Here is a 15890-nt window from a genome sequence, read left to right on the forward strand (position 1 = left end):
GTTCTTTCTGTCGACTTGGCCCTTAATTCCCCTGTCAGGGTATCCTTTAATTCCCATTCCCAGGTCCTGGGAAAGAAGATGTTTGCCTGGGTGGTAGGCTGTAAATAGTGTAACAATAGTAAAGTATGAATAAGAGAGTCTTAGCTTTAGTGGATCCTCTGGATGTTCCGGGACCAGCTATTTCTTGTCTTTCTTTTTTTTAGTGCTTCCAAAGGGTCCTCGGGAGTTGCTGCCTCTTTACTTGAGAGTGGTGAATCCAGGTGTGTATCCGTCCACTTCCATGGCCATTGGAGTGGTTAGGATGACCTGGTGGGGCCCTTCCAATAGGAGTCCAACATCCCAGTATGGTGTCTCTCTCTCAATCTCTCTTTTTTTTTTTCAAGGTAGGGTCTCACTCTGGCCCAGGCTGACCTGGATTTCACTATGTAGTAGTCTCAGGGTGGCCTTGAACTCACGGTGACCCTCCTACCTCTGCCTCCTGAGTGCTTGGATTAAAGTGTGCGCCACCACACCTGGCTTCCCAGTATGGAGTCTCTTGATCCAAACTCTGTCGCTGTGCTGAAAGGGATAGGAGCACACAGGGGGTGTATGAAAAGCAGCCTTGAGGGCTGGAGAGATGGCTTAGCGGTTAAGCGCTTGCCTGTGAAGCCTAAGGACCCCGGTTCGAGGCTCGGTTCCCCAGGTCCCACGTTAGCCAGATGCACAAGGGGGCGCACGCGTCTGGAGTTCGTTTGCAGTGGCTGGAAGCCCTGGCGCGCCCATTCTCTCTCTCTCCCTCTATCTGTCTTTCTCTCTCTGTCGCTCTCAAATAAATAAATTAAAAAAAAAGAAAAAAGAAAAAAGAAAAGCAGCCTTGACTGCTGGAACAGTGGACTCCTGGACTCTTTGTAAGGCTTGAATAGAACAAAGAAGCCTTTCATTAGTAAAGTCAGTCATCTGTTCAAGACCCATCCAGGGCAGGATGGGAGGGGGTTTTCCATACATAATTTCAAATGGAGTAATCCCTTTTACATAAGGGGTACATCTGGCCCTTTAACAGGGCAAAGGGAAGGAGTCCCGCCCAAACTTCGCTGGTCTCCAGGGTTAATTTAGTTAAAGTCTCCTTTAAGGTCTGATTCATCCCTTCTACCTGTCCTGAACTTCGGGGATGATAGACACAACATAATTTCCAATTAATCCCCAGCACGCTAGTCAATTTCTTAGTGATTTTTTTAACATAAAGGCAGGACCATTATCTGATCCTATTTTGAGGGGCAACCCATGGTGGGGGGGATTATCTTCTCTAACAATTTCTTAGTCACTATTTGGGCTGTCTCAGACTTGGTCAGAGGAGCATCCACCCATTCTGAAAAGGTATCAACAGAAGCAAGTAAATATTTACATCCATACTGACCTGGCTTTACCTCTGTGAAATCCACTTCCCAATATCTGCCTGGCTCTGTTGCCCGCTCTCTCGTTCCCACAGGTGGCAACTTACCAGAGGAGGCATTTTTCGATTGGCAGGCCTGACAGCGGGTGGTGGTGTCTTTGATGATTTAAGTCCACACCTGGGAAGAAAAACTGTTTTATTAGTTCAGATAGCTTGTTGCTTCCCAAGGGAGTCCCTTCATGTAGTTGCTTAGTCAGTCTTCGCCCTGGGGTTTGGGGCAACGACAATTGTCCATTCTCTAGTTGATACCATCCTTGTGGGGTCCGTTTCTTTGTCAGATAAGAGGTGAGCTGTAGAGGCCCTGTATGGTGTATGTCAGGAAGAGTGGGCGCCAGGAGAGTGGCCAATCTGACGGATGCTGAGGAGCAGCATTCTTTACTGCCAGGTCTAACAATCTGTTTCCTCTTGCTTCTGCAGTTTCCCCTTTCGATGGCCCGGACAGTGGATATTGGCCACTTTAGCAGGCGCCCAAATGGCAGCCAATAAGTCCAGGATTTCACTTGTATTTTTAATGTCCTTAAGGTCTGTGGTCAATAGTCCTCGTTCCCGGTAGATGGCCCCATAGACATGAACCGTGGCAAAGGCATAACAGCTGCCTGTGTAGATATTTACTCTTTTGTCCTTTCCCAATATCAGAGCCTTGTTCGGGGCTATCAGTTCAGCCTTCTGAGCCAATGTACCCTCAGGCAGGGCCTCACTCAGCCCACAGGGTCTCCTCCATGGTCACCACAGCTGCCCCTGCGTACCTGATTCCATCCTGAATAAAGCTGCTGACATCAGAATGCATCACCAGATCAGTGTCTGGCTGGGGCACATCTGTCAGCTCTGGGCATACTCCCTGGAAAGTGGAGGCAGTCATGCAGAGGGGTTGACACCTCATCAGTTTCTGACAGCAGGTTAGCAGGTTCAAAGTCTTGGTCTGGTGAAATTGTATCCTCAGTTGGTCTAAGGGCAAGGCCTAATAGTGGGTTCTCTGAGAGTTGGAGAGCCATCGGTCTGGAGGGCTTTTCAGAAGAGTCTCTATCGCACCTAGGGTCATACATGATAAAGTCTGGCCCAAGGTTAATTTGTCAGCATCCTGTATCAGAATAGCAGCAGCAGCTATAGTCTGTAGACAAGGGGGCCATCTGGCGGCTGCTGGGTCTAGCTTCTTATAACAAGCAGGTCACTCAGCAATGCCATGGCCTCAGTCTCCCTTGGCTGCCCCTTTTCTTTTCTTTTCTTTTCTTTCTTTCTTCCTTCCTTCCTTCCTTCCTTCCTTCCTTCCTTCCTTCCTTCCTTCCTTTCTTTCTTTCTTTCTTTCTTTCTTTCTTTCTTTCTTTCTTTCCTTCTTTTTTCATCCATGAACAGGTGAAAGGGTTCGATTAGGTCTGGGAGTGCCAGGGCAGGGGCTAATGTCAGGGCAGACTTTAGTTCACAGAATGCTCGTTCCTCATTTTGAGTTCAATTAAAATCTTTTTCTTGCCCTTTCATGGCCTCATATAGAGGCTTGGCCAATTCAGCAAACCTTGTGATCCAGATTCTGCAATTCCCCACATTTCTGAGGAATTCTCAGACTTGTCTCTTGGTTTGAGGCATAGGGATTTGGGAGATGGCCTGAATTCTAGAGGCTGACAGCATTCTTTTATCTTCTTGGAGTTCATACCCCAGGTAGGTTGCCTTGGGCACACCCAGTCGAGCCTTCCTGGCTGATATGTGATAGCCCAGATGTTGTAAGCTGTCCAGGAGACTCTGTGTGGCAGAGAGGCATTCCTCCTCTGTTTCTGCAGCTAGGAGGAGGTCGTCCATGCACTGTAGGAGAGTGGCCTCAGGCGTTTCCTTGTGAAAGGCCTGCAAGTCTTTATAAAGAGCCTCATCAAAGAGGGTTGGGGGAATTTTTAAATCACTGTGGAAGCCTAGTCCAGGTCAGTTGCCCATTGGTGGCTTGTTCCAGGTCTGTCCATTCAAAGGCAAAAATGGGTTGGGGCTGGAGGGATGGTTCAGCGGTTAAGGTGCTTGACTGTGAGGCCTAAGGACCCAGGTTCGATTCTTCAGGACCCACATAAGCCAGATGCACAAGGGGCGCATGCTTCTGGAGTTCGTTTTGCAGTGGCTGGAGGCCCTGGCACACCCATTCTCTTTCTCTCTCTCTCCCTCTCTCACTCTCTCTCTCTCTCAAATAAATAATAAATTGGTTGGCTTCCCTTTACCAATGGGATACTAAAGGAAGCATCTTTTAGTGCAGCACAGTATATATTTGCCTGTCAGGTGGCATCATACTGAGCAAAGTATAAGGATTGGGCACAGTGGTGTGTATGTCCTGTACCCATTTATTCATCTCTCTCAAATCTTGGACTGATTGATACTCTCCTGTTCCTGGCTTTCTCACCAGCAAGAGGGTGGGAGGTGTTCCAGGGTGACTGACAGGGTACCAGAATGCCAGCTTCCAGTAATCTATCTGTGTTTCTTTATGCCCTGCTTTGCTTCTAGAGGCATAGGATATTATTTGACTCACACTGGAGTTGCCATATATTTTTAGTTCTAAAGCAACAGTACTTGATGGACCACTAGCCTGGGGCTACTGTTTTCAACCCATACTTTTGGAAACTTGTCCTGCAAGGTGGTCAGGAGGTCCTGGTTTCTCTCTGTGATGGGGCTCTCTAGCAAAACGTATTCTTCTCCCAGTGGCACAGTCAGTAGACTTTCTGGCTTGTCAATAGATACACTTATATCCCAGCTCCCAAAATGAATTCCAGCTTTCAGTTTATGTAATAAGTCTCTCCCCAACAGTGGGCATGGGCACTCAGTGATAACAAGGAAGGAATGTGTCGCAATACCTTGTCCAAGGTCCACATCCAGTTGCACCCTGTCCTAGAGTCTGTTCTCCCAAGAGTGAACCATCAGCTTTTCGAAGGACCAAAAACTGTGCCCCAAGAGCCAGGCATGGTGGCGCACACCTTTAATCCCAGAACTTGGGGGACAGAGGTAGGAGGATTGCCTTGAGTTCAAGGCCACCCTGAGACTACATAGTTAATTCCAGGTCAGCCTGAGCTGGAGTGAGACCCTACCTCAAAACAAAAACAACAACAACAACAAAAAAAAAAGTGCCCCAGTATCTACCAGGAACTTAGCAGGTTCCCACACACACACACACTTGTAAGGTTAGCCTGGGCTCAGGGGGTGGAACCTCAATCCCTGACCCCTCAGTCTTTTTTGTTTGGTTGGTTGGTTTTGGGGTTTTGTTTGTTTGTTTGTTTTGTTTTGTTTTTTGAGTCAGGGTCTCACTCTAGTCCTAGGCTGACCTGGAATTCACTCACTAGTGTCAGGGTGGCCTCGAACTCACAGCAATCCTCCTACCTCTGCCTCCCAAGTGCTGGGATTAAATGATTTTTGATCAACTCTGAAGGGGATTTTTCAATAATATGGCTCTGACCCATATTTTCAAAGACAAGGACAAAGCAGGTGAACACAACACTGAACACAATTATGCTAGCAACAATGGTCTCTCTGCTATGCATCTGTCAGATGGAAACTGAACCAGAAAAAGACCTCCATTCAGAATCTCCAAATGGAGCCAGAGAGAGTTGAGGGCAGCCCCTTGGTCCCTCATTAAAGGGAATTAGTGCTGCATCCAGCTTCTCTCTTGGATCCAAAAAGCATGCAAAATCAGAAAAAAAAAAAAAAAGGAAAAGTGAAAAGGCACCTCTGGAGATTCCTTACCTAATAAAGGAAGGGACCAGCCATCCTAGGTGAACGTTCCTCATCAATGGCCTGCCAGTAGCAGTCAGTAACTCCAAAACCAGGAACATGCAGAAGGACGGAGATCTGGTTCTCAGACCAAGATTAGGGGTCTTTTTCTGGTTCAGTCGCCCCATAGTTAGGTGGGGGGGGGGGCTTGAAATGTGGATCCCGGACAAACCCCCAAGATGTTATGGGGTCCAGTGTCACACATTTTTCTCACTATGACCTCTAGAGGGCGCTTCCTGGGTGGTGCACCAGGACCCATGGAAGGCTCCTACATGGAGGATCTAAGCCTTTGGTAAGCTCATGAGGGATCTGTTATGGGATCCAGTGTTGCACAAGTAAGACCACTGACTCAGCTGGGTGTGGTGGCCACACCTTTAATCCCAGCACTCGGGAGGCAGAGGTAGGAGGATTGCAGTGAGTTCAAGGCCAACCTGAGACTCCATAATGAATTCCAGGTCAGCATGAGCTAGTGTGAAACCCTACCTCAAAGAATCCTCAAGGAAACCTTAAGGAATACAAGGCAAAGTTTTATTGGGCAAGGGCTGATGCATCAGGACTGCACCCCTGAGGTCAGGATCTCTGAGTGAGGCCCCAAACTGCTTGGAGAGTCAGCTTTTATTATAAAAAAAACACAAGTTATTAGTTACAAAAGCAAAACCACGGAGATAGTTTTAAACAAAAGCATCATGGTGCATTGTATCAGGGACATTTCCTACGGTGTAGATAACAGGAAGTGCCTGTGTACAAGTAAGGCTAATGGAACTTGCTTATCTATCTGTTGAGAGAATCAGCTTGGGCAATCATCCCCATTGTGTGTGCCCTGAAGGCAAGGATCACACAGGAGAATGCTTAACTTTCTCTATTGTTTGTCCCTTTACAGATCACACCTTATGTGCTTTCTTTCTCCAAACCCTATCTCCTCCTGTGAGCAAAGGTGATCTAGGGGTCAGACCAAAGGTAACATCCACAAATGGCATCACACAGGTGAGTCCTAACTGAGACAGAAAGGAGCCATGAGGACAGGCCTGAGTCCCAAAAAACAAGGACAGCTAGGTTTCACCCACCAAGGAGGGTCCAAGGCCCTCCCTGTTGTCCCCACAGCAGTCTCTAAGCCAGAGGAGGCTCAGAGCTGGGAACACAGTCCTTCCACCTTTGTGAGTTTATCTCTCACAAAGCAACTCCCTGGAAACCACGATGGAGAAGTGACTCTTTCTCCCTCTCTCTCTCTCTTTCTTTCTCTCTCTCTCTCTTTCTTTCTCTCTCTCTCTCTCTTTCTTTCTCTCTCTCTCACACACACACACCAGCATCCTCTAGCATCTGGCAAAGATGGCCTCCCCCCTTCCCTCCCCAGCCTGTTACTGCTGGGGGAATGCAGCGTCTCCTTTCTCATCTTACCTCTGGACTGATCCCAAGAATGGCCAACACAGAAAGACCTCATTCACAAGCCCACTATTGAAAGCTTTCTGGAAATGCAAATTACTCAGAAGTGGATCTTTTCAAACACTACAGTCACATATTCCTACTGAGGGCTGCTAAGCGGACGGGGTTTCCTCGGGCAGGATGCTCCAGCAGAAATAACGTTTACATTTCAAAGAAGCAAAACTTGAAGTTGGCAGCCAGGCAGGAGGCTCACCCCACTGGGGACATGCAGATGCCAAACTTTCTGGGTGGACTGCACTCCACCCACCTCTGCCTTGCCTCCTTTGTGCTTTGATTTGCTGCCACATTAGCAGGGGTGACTGGGAACTGAACCCGACAGTGTTGTTGCCCATTGAAGCTCAAGTTCAGAGAACTGGAGAAGCCTCTAAGGGAGCCAACAGCTCCCCTCTCAGGGGCCTGTGGCTGTCTGTCCCCATCGCCCCAAGATCCTGGAGGCTCTGGATTCAACCCCTTCCTGGAGGAGCCGGTCTCCACAGGGATAGCAGTATGTCTATAAGCATGGCACAGGTCTGTCTGGCTCCCTGGTCCCCCTTTCACATCTGAACCCTGGCTCCCTTCCCTGATGTTCTCCCCGCCCCCACCCCCCACCTCCCCCTTACACTCTCCCCCCCCCCCCACCCGTCTTAAGGATCCCTTCTGCCCTGTGGGTGCTCCCTGGGTGGGGGAGGGGCCATCCTCTCCTCTCATTCACACTAACTGGCAGAAACAGGTTACTGCTCTTTTCCCATCCTCTTAACCAAGAGATCACTGGTTTAAAGTGGACATTTTCCTCTGATTCCATAGAATTTCATGCCAAACCTTTGTAACCTGATTTTTCCATTTTTTCAGAACATTCTTTTTTAAAATATTTTATTGATTGATTGACTGATTTGAGAGAGAGGGAGAAAGAGGCAGATAGAGAAAGGGGGAGAGAGAATGGGCACACCAGGGCCTCTAGCCTCTGCAAACAAACTCCAAACGCATGCGCCACCATGTACTTCTGGCTTACATGGGTACTGGGGTATCAAACCTGTCTCCTTAGGCTTCGTAGGCAAGTGCCTTAACCACTAAGCAATCTCTCCAGCCCCAGACCAATCTTTTCATGCAATATATTTGTTTGTTTTGATTTGAGGATATTTTGATTCTGTTTTTAGGGAATTTTTTTGAGATGAGGTCTTACCAGGTATCCTCAACTGGCCTGAAACTCACTTTGTAGACCAGACTGGCCTCAAACTCTTAATAATCCTCCCGCCTTTGACTCTATAGTTCTGGGCACGTGCCAACACACCCAGCTTAATTTACTTTTTAAGATATTTTTAATTTTAAGATAGGGTCTCACTAAGTATAGCAGTTACTTTCTCATTGTTGGGACAAAACACCTAATCAGAAGTGGCTTATGGAAGAATAAGGCTCATTTCTGGTTTTGGGTCAAGGGCAAATTTCACCAGACACACACACGTACACACACACCTAGCAGGGAAAGCATGGCAGAAGCAGACAGCTGGGCATCACATCTTCACGTGAGCCCGCTGAGTAGCAAGTGCCAGCTGAGTTTGGCAGGCAGGGCTGGGCTCTGTCACCCCAAGGTCAGCCCCCAGTGACACAGTTCCTCCAGCAAGTCTTTACCTTTCAATGGCTCTACAACCTTCCCAAACAGTACCACCATTTGTGGATCAAGTATTCAAATGCATGAGACTGATGTGGGATTTGGGGATTCAGGAGGAGTTCTCCAGAATTTATAAAATCCCCAGTTTTGTGTTCTGTTCCACCTGTCATAAAGAATTAATAAAGATGGACTCGAGAAGGATAAATTATGAATTATGAAGTATATCTGGGGGAATCACAATGTATGACGTTTATTTAAGGGAGACTGAGGTCTAGGAAGAGAGGCTAAACATGTGAGAGTAGGAAACACGCTCTCAAGTGGAAATACTGTATTGTTTATAAGGTTCATTTAAGAGAAATTGAGGTCTTTAGAAAAACACTGGAGCAGAGCTTCAAGCACATGGAAAGTGTGATCTAGGAGCTTGTGTAGGGGGGTCTCCCCATAGCATCCACCCTGAGTGTCCCCAAGGAAGAAAGTTCAAAGGGCAAATGGTGGTGACTTAAAGAAGAATAGCAGAGAGCAAACATAATAAAGAGTTATACTCATGCTTACCCTGAGTTTAGAGTAATTACACAGGAAACAAGCCTGGAGTTAGAGCACCCACGTGATAGATCATAGAATGTAAGGAGAATACACATGTGGTAGGTTCAGAGACCAAAGGAAAATCATCCATGTAATTAAAATGAGAAGTTACACCAAACTATAAAGCAGAGGCCAGCAGAAAACCATCCAGACCAAGAAACAATATTCTGTTGCCTCCCCAGAGGGAAGCCACTCATGTATATCCAAGCAGAGATGAGAGGGAATCCAGACACACACACTCATATACACACACATGCACACACACACACAAGGGTCCTGTCCAGACAGAGGGAGGGGCTGGAAAGCCACAGCCTTTATAGCATGTAAAGGTATGTAAATTGAGGTATGTAAGGGGAAGACCTGATTGGCTAGTAAATTTGAAGGACGGACCTGAGGCTCAGCCCACCCAGGTAGTGCAGTAGGCTGTGGGCAGCAGGGGGCGCTGTAGATCAGTCTTAGCCTTGATCAGACACAAGTTCCACTTCTACCAAGTTCCAGTCTTGTGCCTGGGAGAGGTAGTGCCTCCTGGTCCTGTTTGAGCTTCAATCCCTAACTGAAACTGCTTAAAAAATAAAAAAAGCGGGCTGGAGAGATGGCTTAGCGGTTAAGCGCTTGCTTGTGAAGCCTAAGGATTCCCGTTCGAGGCTCGATTCCCCAGGTCCCACGTTAGCCAGATGCACAAGAGGGCGCACGCGTCTGGCATTCGTTTGCAGTGGCTGGAGGCCCTGGCGCGCCCTTTCTCTCTCTTCTCTCCCTATCTGCCTCTTTCTCTCTCTGTCACTATCAAATAAATAAAAATAAACAAAAAAATTTAAAAAAATAAAAAAGCTTGCTTTTAAACCAGGTGTGGTGGCACACGCCTTTAATCCCACCACTTGGGAGGCAGAGGTAAGTGGATCACTGTGAGTCCTGAGACTACATAGTGAATTCCAGGTCAGCCTGGGCCAGAGTGAGACCCTACCTTGGAAAAAAAAAAAAAAGCTAGCTTTTTCCTACATTCCTTCAAGACCATTGGGGGGGGGTGCATTTTATATTCAAATTACCAAACTCCACCCTCAGTTCCTATAGACTCAGAGCCATCATACGATGTAAAATGCATTCAGTCTGACTTTAAAAGTCCCCACAGTCTTTAGCAGTCCCAACACTGTTCAGAAGTCCAAAGTCTCAACTGAGATGCAAGGCAATCACTTAATCATGAGCCCTGTAAAATCAAAATACAGGTTACATACTTCCAGCATACTGGGTATCCCAGGCTTGCTTAGAACTGGTGATCCTCCTGTCTTGGGGTCCCCAGAGTACTGGGATTACAGTTGTACATTACCATGCCCAGCTACTGTCTCATTTTTTTCATAGATGCATGATGTTCTAGTGTATAATTATTTCATAATGGATAAAACATGACTCAGGGGAACCTAGAGCTGTGCCTGGCTCAGTAAATTCTGCCTATGGTATCAGTTAAGAGTCATATACTGGGAAGGCAAAACCCAGGCCTATCTGGAATAGACAATAAGGGGAATTTTGTGGCTCATGTAACTATAGAGCAGGCTTTAGGTAGACTGGGTTTAATCTGAAGATACTCATTGCTTCTCCACTTGCTCCTTTGCCCTCTATGAAATTAGTTTCAATCAGTGGTTATGGCTGTGTGGGGCAGAAAGATGTGAACACTTCTTCACCCATCATAAAGGGTGACTAGACCACACTCCTGCAACAAGAAAAAAAAAACAAAAAACAGGTTATACAAAGCCTAACACATTTAGTGAATCAGTCTTATGTAACATGGGAACCGATAGAAATGAAGACCCAGAGACCCAGGGAAGACTGTGTCTGTGCCTAGGCTTGAGGACTCCTGAGCAACCCACTTAGATTTGGGATTCCACAAAGGGTAGGGTGTAAAGCTAACAGACTGAAGAGGAACCCAGCACGGCCCGTCTAGATTCTTGGCCTCTCTGTAGTGCCCTCCCTCCTGGATATGGGGCAGGACCTTTGGAAATATGGCCCTCAAGAGAGTTTCATGACTTAGAGAGAGGCGCTGGTTCCTGTGACCCACCCTGAGTAGAAGAATTCTGGTCACTGCAGAGGGCAACAGAAGATCCGACAGGAGAAGGTCAGAGAGACTTCTTCTCAAGTTGTCCCCAAGGCCTTCTTCAGGTCTCCTCTTAGTTCAAGGGGGTCAGCAGGCCAAAGCACCACACTTTGAGGTATTATTGTCTTTTTGTTGCTGTTTTGTTTTTCGAGGTGAGGTATTATTTTCTGAGCCTCATCAGCTGCCAACCACACCCAGAGTTACAAGGTCTTCCTCCCCATCCAGAGAGAGTGCCCACAAGCCAGTGAATCTCTCAGCATTCTAAGCAAGAGCCCCATGGGTCACTCTAATTGATCCAATTTGAGTCACATGACCACCAAATAATTGAGACTAGGGTACTGGAATGTGTCCACTGGCTAAGACCACCCAGGAGCCTGTGAGTTGGGGTGGAATTATCTTCCCTTGAAGTACGTAGGTTGCATGAGGAAATGCAGAATAGTGAAATGAAAATTAGGTTATTTTAATAAGAAAACACGGACTTCTGAGGTCATAACAGGCCTATTCTCAATATTGATTTTTGTTCTTTCTAACCATTTTCCTATGAAAAGATCTATAGTCTACTCCACCATTTTATAAACCATACTACAATGAAGATCCTTGCCCAGAATGCATCAGACATCTCTATAGCTGTGCTGAAATTCACCGCAGTTCTCCTGATGACTTCTAGAAGGAAGGAAGTGAGTAGTAAGATTAACTAAGTGGGGGAAAAAAAAAAACAAAACCTGTTCATTTCATGATAGATCTCTTTAAAACTTTTTTATTGACAACTTTCATAAATATAAACAATGTACCATGATTCGTGATAGGTTGTTGTAAACTCTCTTTAATGTTTTGGGGTGGATGTGTGTGTGGTTTTGCTCCTGAATCTGCAGACCGAGTCCCTGCTCTTGGCCACTGGCAGAGAAGCAAATGGAACAGTTGCCTTGGGTGGGGCAGGCAAGGCAAGAAGCTGGATCAGAACCACGACTGTCCCAGGACTGGGAATAATGTTGCTGCCAGTCCTGGAGCTCATCAGGAGTAGCAGTGACCATCAGCCCAGGACTGGAGTGAAACCCTGCCCCAAAATAACCAAAAAAGAAAGAGGAGGAAGAAGAGGAGAAAATAAGGATGGGAAAGGAAGAAGAAAGAGTGATGGAAAAAGAACAGGCAGTGAAGGAGAGAACAGGCTGAAAGAGATGAAGCGGAGAGGAGGAGGGAAGCAGCGAGCAGTGAGTCTAGGACTGCACCCAAGCCAGAGCTCTTGTCACCACGGGTCCCACCAAGTGTGCTAAAGTGGGCAGAAATAGGCAAATTGCATCAGAAATCCCATTCTCCCCTTACATCTTCCGGTCTCCACCGACCACGAGAAAGAAGAAATCCCTTCGCTGTATGGTGCTTCCCAGGGTGTGCATGGAGAGGAGGAAGAAATGTTCTTGGCATTCTGCCCATGGCTTTTGTTTAAAAAAAAAAAAAAAAAGTCTTTGTAATTTCCTGTTAATTTCATACCAGAACCTTTGCTGTGTAAACACAGGTAAAGATAAACTCACTGGCTGTGGACTCCAACCTTTGTTTAACATTCTGTCCCTATCTGATCTGTCCCCTATCCCATCTCTGGAAAGTTTGGAATTTATTACCTGTGAATTAAGAGCCTTAGGGAAGAGAAGGTAGCTTAGGAGGCCGAGTGTGCTGGCCTCCTGAAGAAGTGCGAAAATGAAGGCTCCTTTCTAGCTCACCGCTGGGTCTTCCTGCTCCTGCAAGAGGTGACCTAACAGAGTCAGCTCCTTTTCTGTTCACCTGGGAGGACTCACCTTGGCCCTGCCACCCTCTCAGCCTGTGTCGACTGTCAAGGTGAATGTCTGTAAGGTGTGGGCCCTTTCTGTGCACATAACCCTGACCGACCAGGGGAGGTTCACAAAGACGTTGAGAGACTAGTGTAAAGTCAGGAAAGGCTTGGACAGATGGCTTAGTGATTAAGGCTCTTGCCTGCTTAGTCAAAGGACCCAGGTTCGATTCTCCAGGACCCATGTAAGCCAGATGCACAATATGGCACATGCATCTGGAGTTTGTTTGCAGTGGCTGGAGGCCCTGCCAAGCCCATTCTCTCCCTCTCTCTCTCTCCCTCTCTCTCTCTTTGTCTATCTGTGTGTGTGTGTGTGTGTGTGTGTGTATCTTCCTTTCTCTCTCAAATAAATAAATAAAATCAGGAGAAACTTTCACATGTCCTCAACCACAGGGCTCTGACCTTTGGCATGATTCCATTCCCACCTCCATCCCCACCCCCATGTCTGGCATTTCGAGAAAGAACACAACTGTGCCAGCCACAGATGGAGTCAGAGTGAGAAGCCACAACAAGGAGACCCAGCATCCCCTTCACCTCACCACATAGGCCAGTGATTCTAAACACAGGACCGAGCTCATGAAAGGAGTGGCCAGGGGAAAGGCCCAAAGAGCTGTGTCTCTCGGTGACAGCATTGCGTGATTTATATAAGTGATTTCATTTTGTTTGTTTAGATTTTGTTTTTCGAGGTAGGGTCTCTCTCTGGTCCAGGCTGACCTGGAATTCACTATGGTGTCTCAGGGTGGCCTCGAACTCTCAGCGATCCTCCTACCTCTGCCTCCCGAGTGCTGGGATTAAAGGCGTGCACCACCAAGCCCGGCTGTTTAGATATTTTTATTGGTTGATTTGAGAGCAGAGAGGGAGATCGTGGGTGTGTCTCTTGCCACTGCAAATGAACTCCAGATGCATGTGCCACTTTGTGTATCTGGCTTTATGTGGGTATTGGGGAATTGAACCCAGGCCATCAGACTTTGCAAGTAAGTGCCTTAATGACTGAGCTATCTCCCGAATGCAGGTGATTTGATCATTCTCCCTTCTTCTTGCTGTATTGGTTACTTTTCTCATCGTTGTGACAAACACTTCACAGAAGCAACTTAAGGAAGGCAAGGTTTATTTTGGCTTAGGGTTTGAGGGTACATTTCATCATGACCAGAAAAATGTGAAAAATGTGGTAGCAAGAGCTATCATCTCACTGTGACAGCCAGGATATGAGGAAGCTGGTCACATGCATCCACAACTTGGTGGTAGTGAGATGAATGTCGGTGGTTAGCTCAATTTCTTCTTCTCTTTAAAAAACAAGTATGGGCTGGAGTGATAGCTTAGTGGTTAAGGTTGTTGACTGAGAAGCCAAAGGTTCTATTCCCCAGTACCCACATAAAACCAGATGCACAAAGTGGCACATATGTCTGCAGTTCATTTGCAGTAGCTAGAGGCCCTGGTGCACCCATTATCTCTCTATCTGCCTCTCTCAACCTCTCTCTCGTAAATAAATAAAATATTTTTATATCTGTTATTTTTTATTTTTTTGTTTTTTCATTTTTTCTAGGTAGGGGCTTGCTCTAGCCCAGGTTAGTCTAGCACAGGCTAGTACTCCACCACTGACCTATACTGCCAACCTCTTATTCTCTTCTGGATGAATGCTTCCCCTATCAGGTTATCCACAGATGCACCACTGATGATATTTTTCTGGCTTTTTATCTACATGATAATTTATCTAAAATTCCAAACATAAGTTCAAGGTTCGTTTTTTTTTATATGCTTTAAAAATTATTTTTTAGGCTGGAGGGATGGCTTAATGGTGAAGGCAGTTGCCTGCAAAGCCAAAGGACCCAGGTTTGATTCCCCAAGACCCACATTAGCAAGATGCACAAGGGGGCACACGCATCTGGAGTTTGTTTGCAGTGGCTGGAGGCCCTGGCACGCCCATTCTCTCTCTCTTTCTCAAATAAAGAAATAAAAATAAAAATTTAAAAATTATTTTTATCAATCTTTTCTTCAATGTTACAGTTAAAGCACTCTGCTTCTATAGCGTGTGTGTGTGTGTGTGTGTGTGTGTGCGTGGTGTTGAAGTGGTGGGTAAAAACTTAACAGATGCAAAAACAAATCCTCTTTTCCAAACCAAATCTTGCTGTTCAGTATGAATTCTGATAAGTATAAGAAAGAATGTGATTCTTGGGCTGGAGAGATGGCTCAGCAGTTAAGTGCTTGCCTGTGAAGCTTAAGGACCCTGGTTTGAGGCTCGATTTCCCAGGACCCATGTAAGCCAGATGCACAAGGTGGCACATGCATCTGGAGTTCGTTTGCAGTGGCTGAGGCCCTGGTGTGCCCATTCTCACTCTATCTGCCTCTTTCTCTCTCTGTCTGCCACACTCAAATAAATAAAAAAATATTTTTCTTTAAAAAAGGATGGGACACTCAGGACAGTGCAAAATGGTGATGGTATTCATCAAGTTGGTTTTAAGAATAAAAAAAAAAAAAAATCCTGCCATCAATCTGACGATGTTTTCTTCTTTCATCAGGCTCTTTGAGCATAGATGGGCTAGCCCGAGCTTTCTGCCACCATGAAGATATGAGAGAGCAGTGACCTGCCACAAAACCCAAATCCTCAAAGTCCTAGGGAAACAGCTGCTATATCGTTCACAAGAGACAAAAATAAACTTTCATTGTGTTAATGCCGCGGTTATTCACAGTGGGTCAGTAATACTGAAATAAAACCAAATCCTGTGTCCTTTAAATCTGCCTTGCTTTATGCTTCCCGGAATATTTCCCAGGATGCCACCTAAACACGAAAGAGACTAAAGCCTACGCTTATCCTTCCTGGCGAACTCAAGGAATGTGGGGTGCTGCTGGCATTACCATCTGAGCTTGGGCACCCCAGGTTCCAGCCTCCCATCGCTAGAGGAGTTTCTTCTTCTAGACGTTCTTTGCCTGAGCTGTGTCCTGCACCCCCTGCAGCAGAAGGGGGTGCCAGGTCTCATTGGCACATACACCTATCCCCATCCCTGACTGGTGCAGCTGTGCTGTTCCTCCAAGTACCATCATAGTGGAGGTGAGGATCGGGAGGGAGTAGAGGTGGTAACCTGTGAGGTATTCACTCAGCGTAGCCCCCTAGTCAGCCTTGGATGGAAGATATGTGGAGATTTCTCCTGTTGTTTTGTTTTGTTTTTAATAATAATGTATATTGGATTTTTCTTTTCTTCTTCTTCTTCTTCTTCTTTTTTTTTTTTTT

At 46.4% G+C, this 15890-nt stretch overlaps 1 protein-coding gene across 1 annotated transcript in view; it reads left to right on the plus strand.

Annotated features, from left to right (window-relative positions):
* Spata3 (spermatogenesis associated 3) overlaps positions 1-15201 on the plus strand; it is a 33230-nt gene extending 18029 nt beyond the window's left edge. The window contains exons 4-6 of the mRNA XM_045146694.1: positions 6036-6139; positions 11394-11522; positions 15181-15201. The gene's annotated coding sequence lies outside the window, so the exon portion shown is untranslated. The remainder of the gene's footprint in view (positions 1-6035; positions 6140-11393; positions 11523-15180) is intronic.
* Positions 15202-15890: the final 689 nt, after the last annotated feature.

Source organism: Jaculus jaculus, chromosome 4 (genome assembly GCF_020740685.1).
Source record: "Jaculus jaculus isolate mJacJac1 chromosome 4, mJacJac1.mat.Y.cur, whole genome shotgun sequence".
In the NCBI taxonomy this organism is placed as follows: Eukaryota; Metazoa; Chordata; class Mammalia; order Rodentia; family Dipodidae; genus Jaculus; species Jaculus jaculus.